The sequence below is a fragment of the Cyprinus carpio genome, chromosome A10, assembly GCF_018340385.1.
Source record: "Cyprinus carpio isolate SPL01 chromosome A10, ASM1834038v1, whole genome shotgun sequence".
Classification (NCBI taxonomy): domain Eukaryota; kingdom Metazoa; phylum Chordata; class Actinopteri; order Cypriniformes; family Cyprinidae; genus Cyprinus; species Cyprinus carpio.
This window is the reverse complement of record NC_056581.1, coordinates 11,872,664-11,890,720: the sequence shown is the minus strand read 5'-3', so window position 1 is coordinate 11,890,720 and position 18,057 is coordinate 11,872,664. Positions and strand designations below refer to the sequence as shown.

At 35.4% G+C, this 18,057-nt stretch overlaps 1 protein-coding gene across 2 annotated transcripts in view; it reads left to right on the top strand.

Moving 5' to 3' along the window:
- The window catches only part of LOC109091108 (opioid-binding protein/cell adhesion molecule-like), a 161,716-nt gene that overhangs the window by 139,863 nt on the left and 3,796 nt on the right, over positions 1-18,057 (top strand). The window lies entirely within an intron of this gene.

The window sequence follows — 18,057 nt, the reverse complement described above, 5'->3', positions numbered from 1 at the left end:
CAGAAGTAGAGCTGTCACGTGCAGCAAAGAAAGCACTGTGTGAAAAACGTTGGGACATGAAAATGTCGCATTTATTTTCATACAGTGCATATGTGATGAACATTAGAATATATCATTACTTACATGAGTAAACGTGCCTCGTAATGCAGTGCGTATAAATGCACTCTTGCCATGCACTAGTGTAAGAGAGATATTTTTTTACTTTTTTGATGATTGTTTTATTAGGATGTTCTGTTGTTAGATGATGCAGTGATAATTGTGTTTTCAAGTGGCCAGCTGTTGTTGTAGTTTCCCGGTTCTTCATTTGCAGCATATGGCAGACTGGATTTGTCCCCTACAGATGACATTGCACCATTTGGCAATTTAGAAAATGGATTTGCACTCATCATGCGCAGTTTGTGAGCACCCACAGGCTGCGGTGTCAGTGGGAATATCCCACTCTAATGGGTTTAATTTGGAGGGCTCCGGTTGTACTTGGTGAGTTCTCATACACTCAGACAGAACTCAAGGAAGACAGTGAGCTCTTCAGAGAAAAAATTAAATTGGGTCTGTTTTCAGACAGATGCATGTGTGTGAATCATGTAAGTACTGAATAATTTGTGTTCTGTTGATCTTGTTTAGAATTTCCACAACGTAGCTGGTTGGCTTAGCATTTGCACTCATAAACAAGGTCTGGAGCTGCACAGCATAAGCATTTTAAGCCTTAAGGCTGAAGTTCGGAATGCTGACACCATGAACTTGCTTTCATGCCCACTTGAACATAGTTGATCAGTGTGTTAGTTATCGAAGTTTTGTGTGTGTCTGTGTGTGTGTGTGTGGAGAAAGAAAAAAGTTAATGACTTTATATCACACCGTTGCAACTCTCTATGTCACAAATACAATTATATTTCACGATTTTGACATAAAATCTTGTTTGCAACTTTATATCTCACATAGCACTTTATCTTACAATTGTTATTTTATATCTCACAATTGGGACCTCACACAGTTTACCACAATAGCAATTTAGTATCTCATAATTGTGATATTATTTTAACAATGTGACTATATCTCATGAGTGTGACTTTAGATCTCACATTTGCAACTTTGTATTTCAAAACCTAATAGTAACAGATCTGTTACTTTATATCTCACAAATGTGACTTTACATCTTACAATTGCAACTTTATAGCTCACTAATGTGACTTTGCATCTCACAAGTCTGCCTTAAGATCTCACATTTGCAACTTTATATTTCACAACTTGAACTTAATATCTCACAAAACATACTTTATATTATGTTTGTGAATTTATTGCATCTTCATATCATTTTATAATTGCAACTTTGTCACAAATCCAATTTTATATCTTAAAATGTTACTTTACATTTCACAGTTGCAGTTTTCTCATATTGTGATTTTATCCTGCAATTGTAACTTTGCCTTAAAAAGTGGCTTTGTATGCCAAACATTTTTTTTTCTCTTAGATCTGTGTTTGCATTGGTAAAGTTGAAACCAAAAGAGCCATTCTCTATGAACAATGTAATAGGTACTAATATTACTCTTTCATATAAGATTGCAATTTGTTTTTTATTGCAACTCTTGGATCTATCTGTCTTGTATCAAATATTGTTCAAGTATTTTTCGTGCTGCTTTTCCGGGATTTTCTACCAGTATTGTTGGATTGGCCTTTTTGACATGTTTTCTTACCTCTTGTTTTTGAAAAAATCTCATTGTTTTATATTTGGAAGAGAAGGTGCTTTACTTTTTCCCTTGTGTTTGTTGCATTCAAATATTCAGCAAGAAACTAGCCATGCCTCAGTGACCATGTCAAATAAGGCTTGTTGTCTGCAGATGAGGTTGTCTGAGGTAATGCAGGCTTAGCTCCACTTCCCAGCGGCCACAAGCAATGGCTCAGAGAAAAATGAGAAGCCAATCCCTGAAGAGGAAATGGGGGTCAAGGGGAGAAATTAGCTTACACGCGGTGCCAATGTTTCTCAAAGGCGCGTCAAACCGCGGCAGTTTTGCAGCTGAAAAATAGACAGGTGTGCGAGACCCCCACTCGATGTTTTCTGTGCTCGTCCGCCTAAATCACCAACCCAACAAATTCTGCTCATTCTACTTGATCTGTGATCATTAATAATACAAGTTGGTGAAACGGCTGCTGCCTGTGTCTGGAGTTTATTTCTCATGGAGGCAATGGAGTCTCGTTTTGCCTGACATGATTGGTCTCGGTGGGTTTCTCCATGTGGCAGCCCCCCGTGACGCAGTTGGATGGAGCATCAGCCTGGAAACTCGGCAATGCGAGAGCTTCATAACAGCTTAATAATGTGCCATTGTGCGCTGCTCCTATGAGTCCAACTCTGACTAATTTTTAAACATAGCTAATTCATCATTGCATGTCCCTTTGTAAAGCCTATTAAAATCCCTTTACAGGCTTTTGTTTCACTACACCAAACAGTCGAGTTTCAGTGGCAGGATATGAGATCCGTCAATCTGTTTTTCTCTTTTGAGACTGCATACTGCAAGATGAGAGCCTTTTTGGAGATTAGCAAAAAAAAAAAAATTCAATTTTACCTATAATGTGTGTAGTTGATGAGAATGATCATTTACTATAGTAACTCCCATTATAGCTTTCAAGAAAAACAACATCCATTTCAAAACATCTATGCTGTCGCAGTGTTTATAATTTCAAATCAAGCATAGTCCCGTAGAGCACAATGAATAGAGATATATGTTAATTTACCAGAAAATTCTGTTCAAGCTCTGCTGACAGCTTTTGTATTGAAAATGAACACAGGGTATCTGAAAATCAGAGAATGGCAAATCTAATTGCAGCAAATTATGCTTTCTTAGTCTTTTGGCATTTTTTTCCATGTAATTGTATTTCAAGAGATGCCTTGTTGTACTTATAGGACATTTAACATTTCACACGTTTGATCTCTCTTTTTGCTATTTCATGAAGTTAAAAATAATGCTTTTGTTTCTCTTCAGCAGGACATTTTGTCATATATTATATTATAAATGTATATTAAACCTTGTGGACAAACAAATGGTAAAGAAACTCCATGCCAAAATAGAAACATCTGTGTTTTATTCTTCGAGTTGTTTATCTGTATTCAAGTAAGACATTATTTATGAATGCAATGACGATTTTAGCATTTTCCACTAGTTTTTAGATAGTTTTAGCAAGTTTATTTTCTTTTCTCATGTCAGTGGTACAAACATCATGTTTAATTTAAACTTTGTCTCTATTTTGCTTCTAATAGCACTGGATCCAAGTGAACTTTATTTTATCAATGGTATAATTTTGCATAGTCAGATTTTTAACTTCTATTTAGACTGCAAGAGGCCACCTGACCTGCATGACCAACCATAGTTAGTTATTTTTACTGAAGGTTTAGGGATGGATAAATCTGAAACTGAGAGAACAAACAACACAAATGCAACTTGTAAATGTCAAGTGTACGTATGAAGCAGTTATGTACTATATGCCGTACATGCTAGTTTCTCCCAGCTCCCTCTGCCCTTTGAGTCACCTCGTGCTTGTTTTAATTAGACTTTGAGGAAGCAAGGCTGCTTATTGATTGGTCATTGTTTTCTGGAAAGGTCATAGATCTAAATAAGTGTGGTTGCGAGAGCCGATGTCAGATCTCAGATTAAGTTTTGATGCTAACAGGGAGAGTAGCCAGGGATGAGTCAGAGGAGAAGTGGAGGCTGATCAATGTGGTGGCACCAAAGCCCGTCGTTAAGGGCAGAGGGGGCTGAAATAAATTACTGCATGATTTAAGGTGTTGGAGGCCTCTCAGGGTGAGCCGGGAGACTGGAAGTTTGCAGTCATTTTGTCCTCAGATGTCATTTCACACTGCTCTGTCAACACACTGGCTACTTTAACATATAGTGCAGTATCCATCCAATCATAAATAAAAGTGTACAAACACGATTCCAAAAACGTTGGGACACTGTACACATTGTGAGTAAAAAAGGAATGGAATAATTTACAAATCTCATAAACTTATATTTTATTCACAATAGAATATAGATCACATTTCAAATGTTGAAAGTGAGACATTTTGAAATGTCATTCCAAATATTGGCTCATTTTGGATTTCATGAGAGCTATACATTCCAAAAAAGTTGGGACAGGTAGCAATAAGAGGCCGGAAAAGTTAAATGTACATATAAGGAACAGCTGGAGGACCAATTTGCAACTTATTAGGTCAACTGGCAACATGATTGGGTATAAAAAGAGCCTCTCAGAGTGGCAGTGTCTCTCAGAAGTCAAGATGGGCAGAGGATCACCAATTCCCCCAATGCTGCGGCGAAAAATAGTGGAGCAATATCAGTAAGGAGTTTCTCAGAGAAAAATTGCAAAGAGTTTGAAGTTATCATCATCTACAGTGCATAATATCATCCAAAGATTCAGAGAATCTTGAACAATCTCTGTGCGTAAGGGTCAAGGCCGGAAAACCATACTTGATGCCCATCATCTTCGGGCCCTTAGATGGCACTGCATCACATATAGGAATGCTACTGTAATGGAAATCACAACATGGGCTCAGGAATACTTCCAGAAAACATTGTCGGTGAACACAATCCACCGTGCCATTCGCCGTTGCCGGCTAAAACTCTATAAGTCAAAAAAGAAGCCATATCTAAACATATCTAAAACTAGTGGAAGCGCAGCTGTTTTCTCTGGGCCAAGGCTCATTTAAAATGGACTGTGGCAAAGTGGAAAACTGTTCTGTGGTCAGACGAATCAAAATTTGAAGTTCTTTTTGGAAAACTGGGACGCCATGTCATCCAGACTAAAGAGGACAAGGACAACCCAAGTTGTTATCAGCGCTCAGTTCAGGAGCCTGCATCTCTGATGGTATGGGGTTGCATGAGTGCGTGTGGCATGGGCCGCTTACACATCTGGAAAGGCACCATCAATGCTGAAAGGTATCTCCAAGTTCTAGAACAACATATGCTCCAATCCAGCCATCATCTCTTTCAGGGAAGACCTTGCATTTTCCAGCATGACAATGCCAGACCACATACTGCATCAATTCCAACATCATGGCTGCATAGAAGAAGGATCCAGGTACTGAAATGGCCAGCCTGCAGTCCCTGTCCCAACTTGATGTCCCAACTTTTTTGAGATGTGTTGATGCCATGAAATTTAAAATCAACTTATTTTTCCCTTAAAATTATACATTTTCTCAGTTTAAACATTTGATATGTCATCTATGTTGTATTCGGACTACAATATTGAAATTTGAAACTTCCACATCATTGAATTCTGTTTTTATTCACAATTTGTACAGTGTCCCAACTTTTTTGGAATCGGGTTTGTATATAATAACACAGCACTATTATTGATGTTTGTGATCTGCTTTGAATATAATTATAGACTGTTCAATACAGATAGCAGATAACATTGATTTAAATGAAGTTAAGATTGATTTTCATTGGACAAGAGGCTCTAATCTTTTGATACCAATCATACACCAGTCTTCACTTAGTTTGAAGTGTGTAATATCCAACATAGTCTTATTGGAAAAAACATGCTTCTGTCACAGAACATATCTGTAGATACATTTCACTGCAGTTTCCAGCTGAAATGAACACTGGTGGCAGTGAAACAACTTTTATTCCTTTTAATACAAATTATGATTACAGTGGCAGATTATTGATTAACATTGATATACTGTATTTCCATGCAGTTCTTTACCCAATACTGTGTTCTGACCTTATGTAACCCTCGAGAACCCTTTTACCATAGTTTACCACTTGCAAACTAATACATTTGGACTTTACCATTACATAACCAGCTCTGTATGTATGGCTTTTCTGACAGTAAACTTGTTTGTTAACTCACCCGGTGTAGAGTTGCACTTCCGATGTGATCAGGTATGATTGCCATGAAACATGATGAAAGGGTTGCAGGGTTCCTTCAGCAAATGCGTTTTTTAATAAAGCATTAATCTTATAATGGCACTCACTGGACATTTCATTTCCAAACTGCCATGATATGTACAACAACCAGCGTAATAAAACATTGCCAGACTCACATTACACTATTTCAGAAAAAAACTGAACAAGCTTTTAATGCCACTCACTGGACATTTCTCTCTGAAAGTGCCACAAAACTTGCATGAAGCAATGTAATAATATTTTGCAGAAAATAATTTGAAAATAAAATAAAATGCAACAAGCAAACAGGGACTGCCTGGCCAATGGCAGAAAGGGAGGTTTTTTTCAATTCTTTTAGGTGATACTAGTGACAGAAATTATACACGTCACCTTTTAGTAATTTTATAATTTTAGTAATCATATTTTGCATATTTACATATTTTGCCATGATAAATATAAGTAAAAAAAAAACAAAAAAACAGTGGACCTCTTGAAAAGCACCGGTTGCCACTAATATTACTCCATCTCCCTCCAATTCATATTTCCACCCAACTCCCTCTTTCATTTAGGGATTTGTGAAATGTGCAAATGCAACACCATGTCAGTTAAGCAGAAGAAAAGCTTTGCTTCAAGAGAATTTGGTAACTGTCAGATGGAGGTGAAGGTGTTTTCTCAGGTTTGCATTGTAATTATTGTAGTTTCTTTTTGCACCAGGCTCCAAGCGCAGAGTGACCTCCGGTGAGTAGCCCCAGGATAATTGTGTAGTTATTTTGTGGTAATTAGGGCATTGTAAAATAAAGCATTATCATTTTTCCTCATAACCTTTCTTTCTGCTCTGCTGAGAAGGTGTGATTGTATCACCATACATCAAATTAAACTGTCCCCATTCTGTCTGTGTCTAGAAAGCCCAGCCAGGAGAGTGGAAGTAGTTTCCTGGCTCAGAAAATATTCTCATGCCTTTTTTTTTCCACTTTGAAACCGGATGTGGGTCAAAAGCGAGTATGAAACCAAGCAGTTGTACTCTTTAAAGTAGAGGTACTAGAAGGAGCAGAAGAGGCTTGTTTACTTTCTCTGCTGCTTGTCTATGTGTGTGTTTATGTGTAGGTGGGTGGTAGTGTTCATGTATGCATTTGCTCTCTTTGAATATGAGTGGGTTATATGTGGGCCAGGCAGAGGTAGAGCTCTAATCTCAAGTGTTGTGTTTTTATCATTGTCATATTGTTTATTTATCACATTATCTCTTCTGGTTTAGTATAGCTCTCAAACACATACTTACATCCACAAGCGTTATTCTCTCTCAGGCTAATTAAGTAAATGCTCCCTTTACAGCTACAACTCTGAATTCAATGAGATTTCATTTAAGCGCTTTAACGGCGCGTTCCTGCCTACCAGGTACGACCACTGTAGCAAATTGGTTTAAAGAGAAATCATTTGGATTACTTTTTTATCTCCATAATTCTCGCTGTGTTCTTACAGGCTTTTGTATTCGCTGAAGAGATTTAGCATACATTTTACACACCACAACACTGAGAGGATCAACACTAGAAATACACAAAACAAAATTTAAGTTTCACTGATCAATGGGTAACTGAGATATATACATGTGTGTGTGTGTGTGTGTGTGTGTGTGTGTGTGTGTGTGTGTGTGTGTGTGTGTGTGTATATATATATATATTATGTGTGTTTCATATTTAAATGTTAGCAAAGAGTACAACATACAATAACCATATTCTACGATGTTTAAATGTTTGCTTTGTCTAAGTAATTTTATGGTTTTTATTGTCAAGTCCAGTTACACAAGTGGTTTTGTATCTTAGTTTCAAACTAGAAATTTTTTGTGAATTTCATCCTCCAAAATAAAATTGCAATATCATCGGTTTTCAGCTCTTGGGTAAACAAGTGAACTGAATATAAAAACACTGGCATACATTCAGACAAGAGGCAGCAATATAAGGTAGAAAAGCTGTTTTTCATCATCTTCTTTTCTCATGAATCTCAGGCTAGGTGAAATCATATTTTGAATAAGGTTTGTGCCCCAGCTGCCCTAAACTAACAGTATTGGTGATTACCAAAATAATGTTTTAGGTTTCTGTAATCCACTAGTATGTATAAGCTCTTCACAGTACAGTACTAAAATATAATTATTGTTGTTATCCATGAGTTTTTGAATTTACTGTTTTATAAGAAAGGCATAAAAAATAGTAAAGCACTTTTTGTATTCAGATGCCTAATTACAGTCAATAGTTTTTTTTTTATTAAATTTTTTTTGTTGTTTTTGTTGTGTTTTTTTTTTTTATTTTAATTGTTTTGTTAAGTACTTTATGTGATTAACAAATTTATTAGAAAAAACATAAAAAAAAAAAAAAAAAATTCAAAAGAAATTCCAAATTGTTTTTTTTCAGTTGCGTTTTCCATATGTGGATCCATAAATTGTGAAATAATCCAAACGCAGTAGCAAATCTTGCATTACCGTTTGTGTTTTCGCTTTAACAGATGAACAGTGACTGCCAAATGCAGCGACTATATTTGATTAGATTAGATTTGACTAGATAGTCTGTTTGCTCACGTGCATCAATCAAAGTGTAAACAGTGAGCGATCTTGAAACAGGTGAAAATCGTTTGGTTAATATATATTTGTTTTTGGGTGAAATAAAAATGTATGCCAACATAGCCCACTATACTGGGGACTATTGTTCATTGAACTACCTTTTTTCTTGGAAATGTTCAAAAGCTTTTTTCAGTAGCCAAGGGTATATGCCTATAGAAATTGAATTTCAAAAATAAACCTAAAAGTATGTCAGTTATCCCCAGTCTGCCATAATATAGACTGAGACACATGACATCATCATTGTATCTGTCTGTCTGTCTGTCTGTCTATCTATCTATCTATCTATCTATCTATCTATCTATCTATCTATCTATCTATCTATCTATCTTTAATTGGATTTCTAACTTTCCATACTATCATTTAACCCAAAATATAAGCACTGTTCTTTTGCTGCCTTGCAAGCATGGGTATTTCCTTCAGGGTATGCAAATATAGTTTTATAAACAACATTTATTCAAAATGCAGTTATAATGAGGAAAAACGTATAAACAATCAGGCAAGAGGACGAATACTGTGAATGATGGGAGTTCAGATTCTGCAGAAATCTGCTGAGCTTTGGCAGAATTGCAGGCCTAGTTATATCTACATATTATATAACCTGCACACACATATATTCATGTAGTTAGTCTTGTGAGAAGTTATGCTGCCTCGATATATGTGAAGATGTGACCCCTATATCAGGGCAGGCCTGGTTATCAGCTATCTGTCAGATTAACAGTGGGATCAATGAAGAGCTGCCAGGACAAGCCTGACTAATCCACTGTAGTTTAACTCAGATGGGACGAGAATGAGTGTGATCAGTGTGAGACTCTTTTAAAGTCTTTACTGTAGATATTTTATCTTTACTATTGTGTTGAGGTTCATTTTTTCAGTAAGTGCACATTGCCACATCAGCGTCTTCCTTTAGCACAGGCATAATTTTCAGCACATCGTCTGGATATTGTTTCAAAAGCAAAATGGCATTGCAAGTACAATTGCAGTGTACATTATTAGTTACATTATTAATTTCTGCACTGAGCATCCCTCCATGTGTGTGTTGAGTTTTTATGTGAAACTTTTGATGGAGATGGCATTATCTGAGTGTTTCATTATTTGCTAACAATGAACATTTTGACTAATGCTTTCATACAGGGCCCTCTCTCTTCCCACCGAATGAGAAAAAATTCACAACCCAAACTACAGCGTTGTGTGTGTAACGAAGTAGCAACACTACTAACTTAACTAAATTTTTCAGTAGTGTGTCAAAAAGTTCAAAATAACTCTCTTTTCTATCCACTTATATATGCTGTAAAAATCAGTCCGAATCTTTTTTTTTTTTTTTTTGGTCAATTCTATTTTAATGATTTCAGCAAGGACACATTAAATTGATGTGACAGGTGATAGTAAAGACATAAGATTTTACATTATTTGAAATAAAAGGTGTTCATCACATCTTGGAAAAAAGTACCACAGTTTGGCCAAAAAAATATTAATCTTTTTTTTTTTTTTAATTTTTTATTTTTTTTATTAAATATTCTGATTATAGAATATTCTAATATTTATATGATATGTATATAATATATTTGGTTATTTATATATATATATATATATATTATATATATATATATATATATATATATATATATATATATATATATATATATATAAAGTAGCTTACCCTAAATAACTACCCTAAAGGAAAAAAATGCTTTAATCAGCGGGTTTAAGATGGTCTTGCATGACCAGTTGACAAGTGAGCAAAAGCCTTTTAGGACCAGCAACGCTTAGCTTTTTTTTTTTTTTTTTTTTTTTTTTAAATAATATAACTAGTTTAAGTATAACTGTAGTATAGTATAGCTGGTTTAAATTATGAGTAAGTGCCTGAGCATTTGCAGCCTGACCTTGAGGTTATTATTTCTCCATTTTTCCTGCAAGTTCAAATGTCTTTCATTTGAACTGCAGCTCTTCTCGTGTGATGTGATGAAACTGGGACTGTGAAACGTTAAGAGGAATCAGACTGATGTGGGCATCTCCATTTTGTAGTGTCTTAGCTGTGAGAGGGCTTTGTTTAGCCTTGGAAGCATGACAGTTTTCACATCACTCTCTCTCTTAAGCGCTTCTCTGTCATGCTCCTCTCTTTCCGTCTCACTGCCGCTGTCATTCCTCCCTCACCTTCTCTTTTCACTCCGGTTACACTTGACAGAGCAACTTATGGTCAGTTAAAGACAAAAGGACATAAGTAAAAGCTTAAAAGGACAGTTCACTCAAAAAAAATAAATAAAAAATTACTATTTTTTTCTATACAGTGAAAGTCAGTGGGGTCCAAAGAGATCTTTTTTTTCAAAACATCTTTGAGTGTGTGTGTGTGTGTGTGTTCCACTGAAAAAAAAAAAGTATATCAGAAATATATAAACTTGTCAAACACATAATTACTAATCTATATAATAAATCATAATTTGTGTAATATGTTTGGCCCTGATGTGCAAAAGGTTATGTACTGTTAATAAATGTTTAATGATTATACAACATTTAAACGTAGAATTAACAGAATTCAGATTTTCTTTCCATGAAATTAGACATTTGCTAATGTGCTCTAGCGTTACATCAGTGACTGTGGCATCCCTCTCTCGAGTCACATACTAACTAGTTCATATTCCCTGTCCCAAACCAGTGTTATCAAGCCATGCTCATGTGTTTCAAGCACAATCAACCTCTTCTCCATCTTATTAAACCAGTCACATAGTCGATGAAGCCTGAAAAGAACATGTATTCCCTGGATGCATTGCTGCCCTCTTATCTTTCCATTACAAACTCACACATGTGACTTATGGGGCCAATGGTGTCGTCATGCCTTCCCATCGCGTCAGTGAGGAGAGAGAGAATGAAGGAGGGGGCAGCAGAAGCTGGGAGGCCTTGGTGATAAATCATTATTTATTTGTATCTGACAGAATTAACACTCTGATGAACGCACAGAGCTTGACTTGTTTTTGGCTGCGCTGATTTATGGCCCAAATTTGCCGATGTTTTTTGGGGGCGACCGGATGATTTCTTTCTGGCGAAATCTGTTGACAGGAGCGATTCATTACATTAGACTATACACGCAGGTGAAACTAATATTTTATAGACACATCAATGGGAACATGGTGACGTTCTTTTCTAAGCAGAGAATATTTTTGTCAAGTGAAGGGTTTGCTTCCATGGCATTAGATCACATTGTAAAACTAACGCAATGTAGTAAAGCTAACATTTATTATTTATTTAGTTATTTATTTACTAAAACTACTTATTACACAACTGCTGAAATTTGCAGACATATTTTTAAATGATGACCGCTTAACTGTATAATTGACTGTTGTCATTGTGCTGGTTTCATGCCTCTCATAGCATTTCAGAATGTCTTTCTTCTCAAAAAATGAATAATTGCATCTAGAATCCATCTTTTATTTCTATATATTTATTAATTTATTTAGTATGTAGCTATGCCATTATTGCAAAATAAACTGATCAACAAGATGATCCTGCTGACACCATTATGTTTGACATTAAACTGTTTTTTTTCTTTTTTATCTTCCAGCATGTGCAGTCATAGAAAAATGTCAACATCAGGGAAAAAAAAAATATTAGGTATATATTGAGGGAAAAGTCGTAGTTAATAATGAATAAATGTTCCCTATTCTAAAGTGTTACTGAAGTTTCTACTGGATTATTAATATGCATTTTCAGGTTACTGGGAGTCAGGGAGATGTACAAATATAACAGGAAACTTCACAGAGCTTAAGTGGGCTTGTTTAATAAATATATTGAAGTTTTGTTCTTCTATCCAACTGTAAAGGCTTCAAAATCAAAGCATGTGTGTCTGCATGCTTATAATATACTTATAATAAGCAATTATTATTATTTATTTTTTTTGCAATGGAAAATAAAATATCCATATTACCTTATAGTTCTTAGTGTTCTTACATGAAGAAGAGGACTGTGTGGTCCCTCTGGCAGCCTCAGGCTCTGGAAACTAAAAGTGAGCCACAGATCTTATTTCTTTTTATGTTTATGCATAAAAAGTCACAATTTTCATAATCACTGGCGTCCTAAAAACACTTTCAATGAGAATAAAAGAAAATGCATAATAAGTATCACTCCTTGGGTCTCTGAGGGTTGAACAAGATCAACAGAAAATAGAAATTATGTTTTATTAACAAGGTCCAAATGGAGCACGATCAGATAATCAACCAATTCGGCACAGGTGGAACGTGTTCAGTTAATCAGCTTAACTAGCACAATATATATATATATATACATATATATCAACAGATATATATATATATATATATATATAACGTGTTCAGTTAATCAGCTTAACTAGCACAATATATATATATATATATACAGCCAACTTACCTCTGTCCCACGACAGTTTTCCAGCATTCCTTCTCCACCCCAACTCCTCACTTTATACTATTATCATCCCATACTAGGGATTTGGGGGAGTTCTCTGGGTTTGGGCTATATTCCGAGCTCGGAGCCCTCCTTCAGGACAGAACAACAAATATGCTTACTATTTGCTCAATCCAATATACAGTATATAGTATTAAATACATGCATGTGCCAACCAATAGGTATGGTCATAGGAGCTACACTCCCATCTTAACTACACCATTACTCAACCAAGAACCAAACATTCAATGCAGAACGACCTAAGAGAGCCGATCCATCCATTGTAAAAAACGACATCCCACTAAGCCGTAATGGCCTCTTCCCTCTCAAGAGGGAACATAACTAGGCAGTAATTGATTGGCAGTTAGAAACGAAATCGCTGTTTTAATTAGTGTGGCTTGACTTTGACTAGATTAATGAAGATGCGTTCCTACATAAATCATGCATAAATCATGCATAGCGAGTTATTTGTTTGGCAGCACAAGTGTTGTAAGAGCAAAAGCAGAAAAAGAGTAAAAAAGAGAGAAAGGTCATGCAGGAGTGAAAGGCCAGCGATGATCGTTTTCACTGAACTGTGTAACCATGGTGACCTGCTGCTTACCAGGGCATGATTGGAGGATTTAGACACACTGCTTGAGAGTTGACAGCAAAATACAGATGATGTTCACTGAACAGCCGGGGTTCAAGTGCTGTTTTTCTTTCAATCTGCAGGCAATGCAAGTATTCATTCAAAGAGTACTCAGTGTACTCAAACATTTAGACCTGCATGGAAGCATTCAGTCCGATTTTTCCTTTCTTAGAAAACAACCTTTGTTCAATAATAAAAAAAAATGGTCATCATCTGCTCAATTTAATGTCACTCAAATAGGATTTCATGTAAGGTTTTATTCATGCAAAACTAAGATTTACAAAGAATAATGCTAATACTTTGGATGGTTTTCATGCAAAGCTCAGAAATCTTTTGTAACAATGTAAGTCTTTGCTATCACTTTTTTTTTCTTTCAATTTAACATATCCTTGCTAAATAAAAGTATTAATTTCTATCAAAAAAAAAAAAAAAAGTATAGACCCCAGATTCTTGAAAAGTATCACAGGCTCCAAAAAGATATTAAGCAACTGTTTCCAACATTGATAGTCAATCAGCATATTAGAATGATTTTTGGAGGATCCTGTGGCACTGAAGACTGTAGTAATGGCTGATGAATATTCACAATATTACTGATTTTACTGTATTTTTGATCAAATAAATGTGATGAACATAAGATACTTGTAAAAAAATTAAAAAACTAAAAAAAATGTTAAAAAGCTTACTGACCCAAACTTTGAAACGGTGCGAGTTTGTCCAAAAAAATTAAATAAAAAAATGTTAATGATGATGATGATATTGCAGTAAATAATTACAGAATTTTTATTTTTAGGTTTACTGTCTCTTTAAATTTGTACCTCCCTTGTAGATTTCTTTCTTTTCTTTCTTGCTCTTTCAATCAAGACCTCTCAACCTTCTAGCTCTTCTAGAGCCCAGGTCAGATTGAATGGGGTGAGGCCAGATAAAGCACTACTAGTGTTTTTAACGATAGTCTCCAACAAAGTGACAACAGAAGAGGAAAAATCTCATTTCTGTGAAGCTACAGAGGATGGATTTCATCTCTTGCTCCCAGCCTCGTTTGCAGTTCTTTGAAACCTGTTTGTCGGAAACGGCTTTTATATCTTGCTGTTCGCAGCATGTTATGAAAAGTCCTTGTGACATCCTCATTTTCCCTGTTATAAACATTATGACTTCCTGTAATTAGCTTAGTCATTGCTTTACAATCTGAAGTAATGATCATTTGAATTTCTATTAAGGAGGTAGTCCATTTAGGGACGATTGCAAAATGCAATTAGGTATGTTGACAAACAGTAATGATGGTCAGCGGCATATTATGAAATCATTAGCACACTGAAATATCATTATATGTGTAATATCATTCCATAATGTGTTTATTAGTTGATGAAGAAGCCCAGAATGCCTGCAGGGGAGTGTTAAAGCACATGCTCGCGTGATGATACAATGCAGCTGTAGTACAGCTTTTGTAGCTTGGTCATTGGCCTAGCTAGCTTCACGTCACATTACCGGAAAGATTGAATGACCCGTTTTAATGCACAGAGCCACTGACCCACTTCAGTGTATTTTGTTGGTGCCTCAGAGGCTGGAAATTTTCTCATTCCATTTCACTTCTATGCATGGATCCCCTTATTTGAGTCAACACACTTTAAAAGCATGCTACAGTATACAAATAAGGGATTGTTGACTAGTCTTTCAGATTATTAAGAATGACTAGTTTATCTAGATTTTTTCCCCCTAATTTTGGTTTTCCTGTGATGTTTTAGAGAGTATGAATTAGTGATTGGTTTTCATGTGATGTTTTGTTGAGTATGAATTAGTGACTCTCAGTCCTTTCATTTCCCACTAAAGCCATCAAAACACACACACAAACACTCACACACACACGCACACACACACATTTGTTTTTTGTGAAAAGTGGGGACATTCCATAGGCATAATGGTTTTTATACTTTACAAACTGTATGTGCTATTGCCCTACACCAACCCTACACCTAACCCTACCCCTTACAGGAAACTTTGTGCATTTTTACTTTCTCAAAAAAACTTATTCTTTATGGTTTATAAGCGTTTTTTGTGAATTTTTTATTTCTCAAAAAAACTCATTCTTTATGGTTTATATATTATACAAAACTGTGTCCTGATATGTCACAAAAACACGTACACACACACCACACCCAGACACACACACACACACACACACACACACACACACACACACACACACACACACATACATTATATATTAATATAATGTATCCAATAAAGGCAATGCTGAATTCTTAGCATCATTACTCAGTCTTCAGTATCACATGATCCTTCAGAAATCATTCTAATATGAATATTTTCTGCACAATAAACTATTATTATTATCATCATCGTTTGTAGATTTGTAAAATAGATTTGTAATTCCAAAATGTTAAATGTATACAGATTAGTCAAGTGCTAAAACAACTGTTTCAGTGATAAAATATTTATGAAAACCATTATCCATTCTCTGAAAGAACATGAGAACAAGAAGAACAGGAAAAGTGTGATGAAAAAAGGTCATGCTAAAAAGATGAGTCAGCTTAATTCATTCATGTGCGGATATTCAATAATAAGAGCTTAATAAAGTCAAATATCTCCTAAATAAAGCCTTATCTTAATGTTGTCCTGTCTGCTTCAGTGGCCTGATCTGTATAAACTACTTTACTTTCCAACTGTAACATGAGTTCGAGTCTTTCCCTTGATCATAATCTCCTAAATTTAGTTATTGGAGCATTTCTCAGTCATTGCTTTTTCCTCTGGCTGACTGTACACCGACAGCACAGACCAGTTTATTTATTCTTTCCTGTTTACACTGTCATTCTCTTTTACATTCTAATAATCTTCTGCTCTGTTCAGGAAGACAGTCTCATGACAGCAGCAGGATTATTACTCAGTGCTGGATGTAATTGCTATGGGCCCGGTGTTTGCTTTCTGTCTCTAAAGTAAACATTATAAATGATTGCTGTTCACCGTGGCTATCTACACTAACCCAATCGCCGTTCGAAACTCAAACTGACCGTTCTAATAACTAAATATAAATGAAAACTACATGAGAATAAATAAAATGTGGAAGTGTCACTATTAGAGCTGCTCTTTATGATGTTCTTCTTTTTTTCCAGTTCATAGCTACAGAAAGCAAAGCAACTGCAGCTTTGTTGTAGGATAAAATAAATCCCTTTGTGTGAATAAAATCTTATTCTGTACAACTTAGAAACACTCTTCTTCGTGGTGAACGTAAACAGCACAGCAGGGTCAAATGCATAACCTCAGCTGATTCAGAAAAAGTGCTGTCTGAAAAACTGGAGGAAAATCCTTTTGGTTGCACTTTATCATTGATTACAGTTTATGAAGTGAGAAAGGGCCACACACTGTGACCTTCACTTCTAATTTTCAGGTTTTTAGTGTTGCTTTCACATCCTGTATAAAACTAACCTATAATACAAAAAAAAAAAAAAAAAAAACCTTGCTGGGAGTGAGATGATCAAAAATCATTTCAAACATCTAAACTGCTCTGATTAGTTCTTGCTGAACATTTCTTATTTTCTCTTTCCAAGGCTTTTGTCAAGTAAGAAATAAAACTATTTTTATGCTTTATTTTTTGTATTGCAAGATATTTTGGCAGTGTATATCACCTGGCAGTGATTGTAAAGTTTAGATGTTTGAACACCTGGGCCTGTTGATCATATTCAAAATAATATAGGAAAAAAAAAATGCTTCTGTAGAACATAGAGGATATTTTGAAGAATGTTTCAGCTTTATTTTCTATACCCCCGAAAATGAAAATTTGTTGAAAATGTACTCACCCTCAAGTCAACCAAGATGTAGACAAGTTTGTTTCTTCATTGGAACAGATTTGGAGAATTTTAGCATTACATCACTTGATCACCAATGCAGTGAATGGGTGCCGTCAGAATTCACAAGTAATCCACATTCCATCAATTATTGTCTTATGAAGTAAAATGCTGTCTGTTTTTAATAAACAAACCAATCATTCATTTTTATTTTTAAAGAACTAGTTCACCCAATTACGTATAGACAACCAGTCTTTAAAATATCTTCTTTTGTATTCCACTGAAGAAAAAAAAATCAGGTTTAGAACAACATGAGGGTAAGTAAATGATAGCAGAAGTTTAATTTTTAAGTACTATCCCTTAAAACTTGACTACACTGATCAAAAACAGCTGCATCATGGTTTAGACTTAAACACCAGTTCACAATATTTTGTGTTTCTTGTCACATGGACAGAGTCTAATAAAAACAGTTTTATTCCAAATTTGGGGATGTCATTTTCAGACTTTGGCTCAGAAAGTCCATCACATGTTGAGCGTAATCTGGGGTGAACCATCCTCTCAGTGATTGCTCAAACTTTGTAAGCATTACAGAGCTGAGTCATATAAGGAGATATGCATAATTACCAACCTCTCTCACAATCCCTAAAGCCATGCTATTAGAAACAAAATAACAACCTAAGTCCACTCCTCAGCCTTTTCACTAAATGAAGGACTGAGGCTGTATTAATGAGATGGCATAAT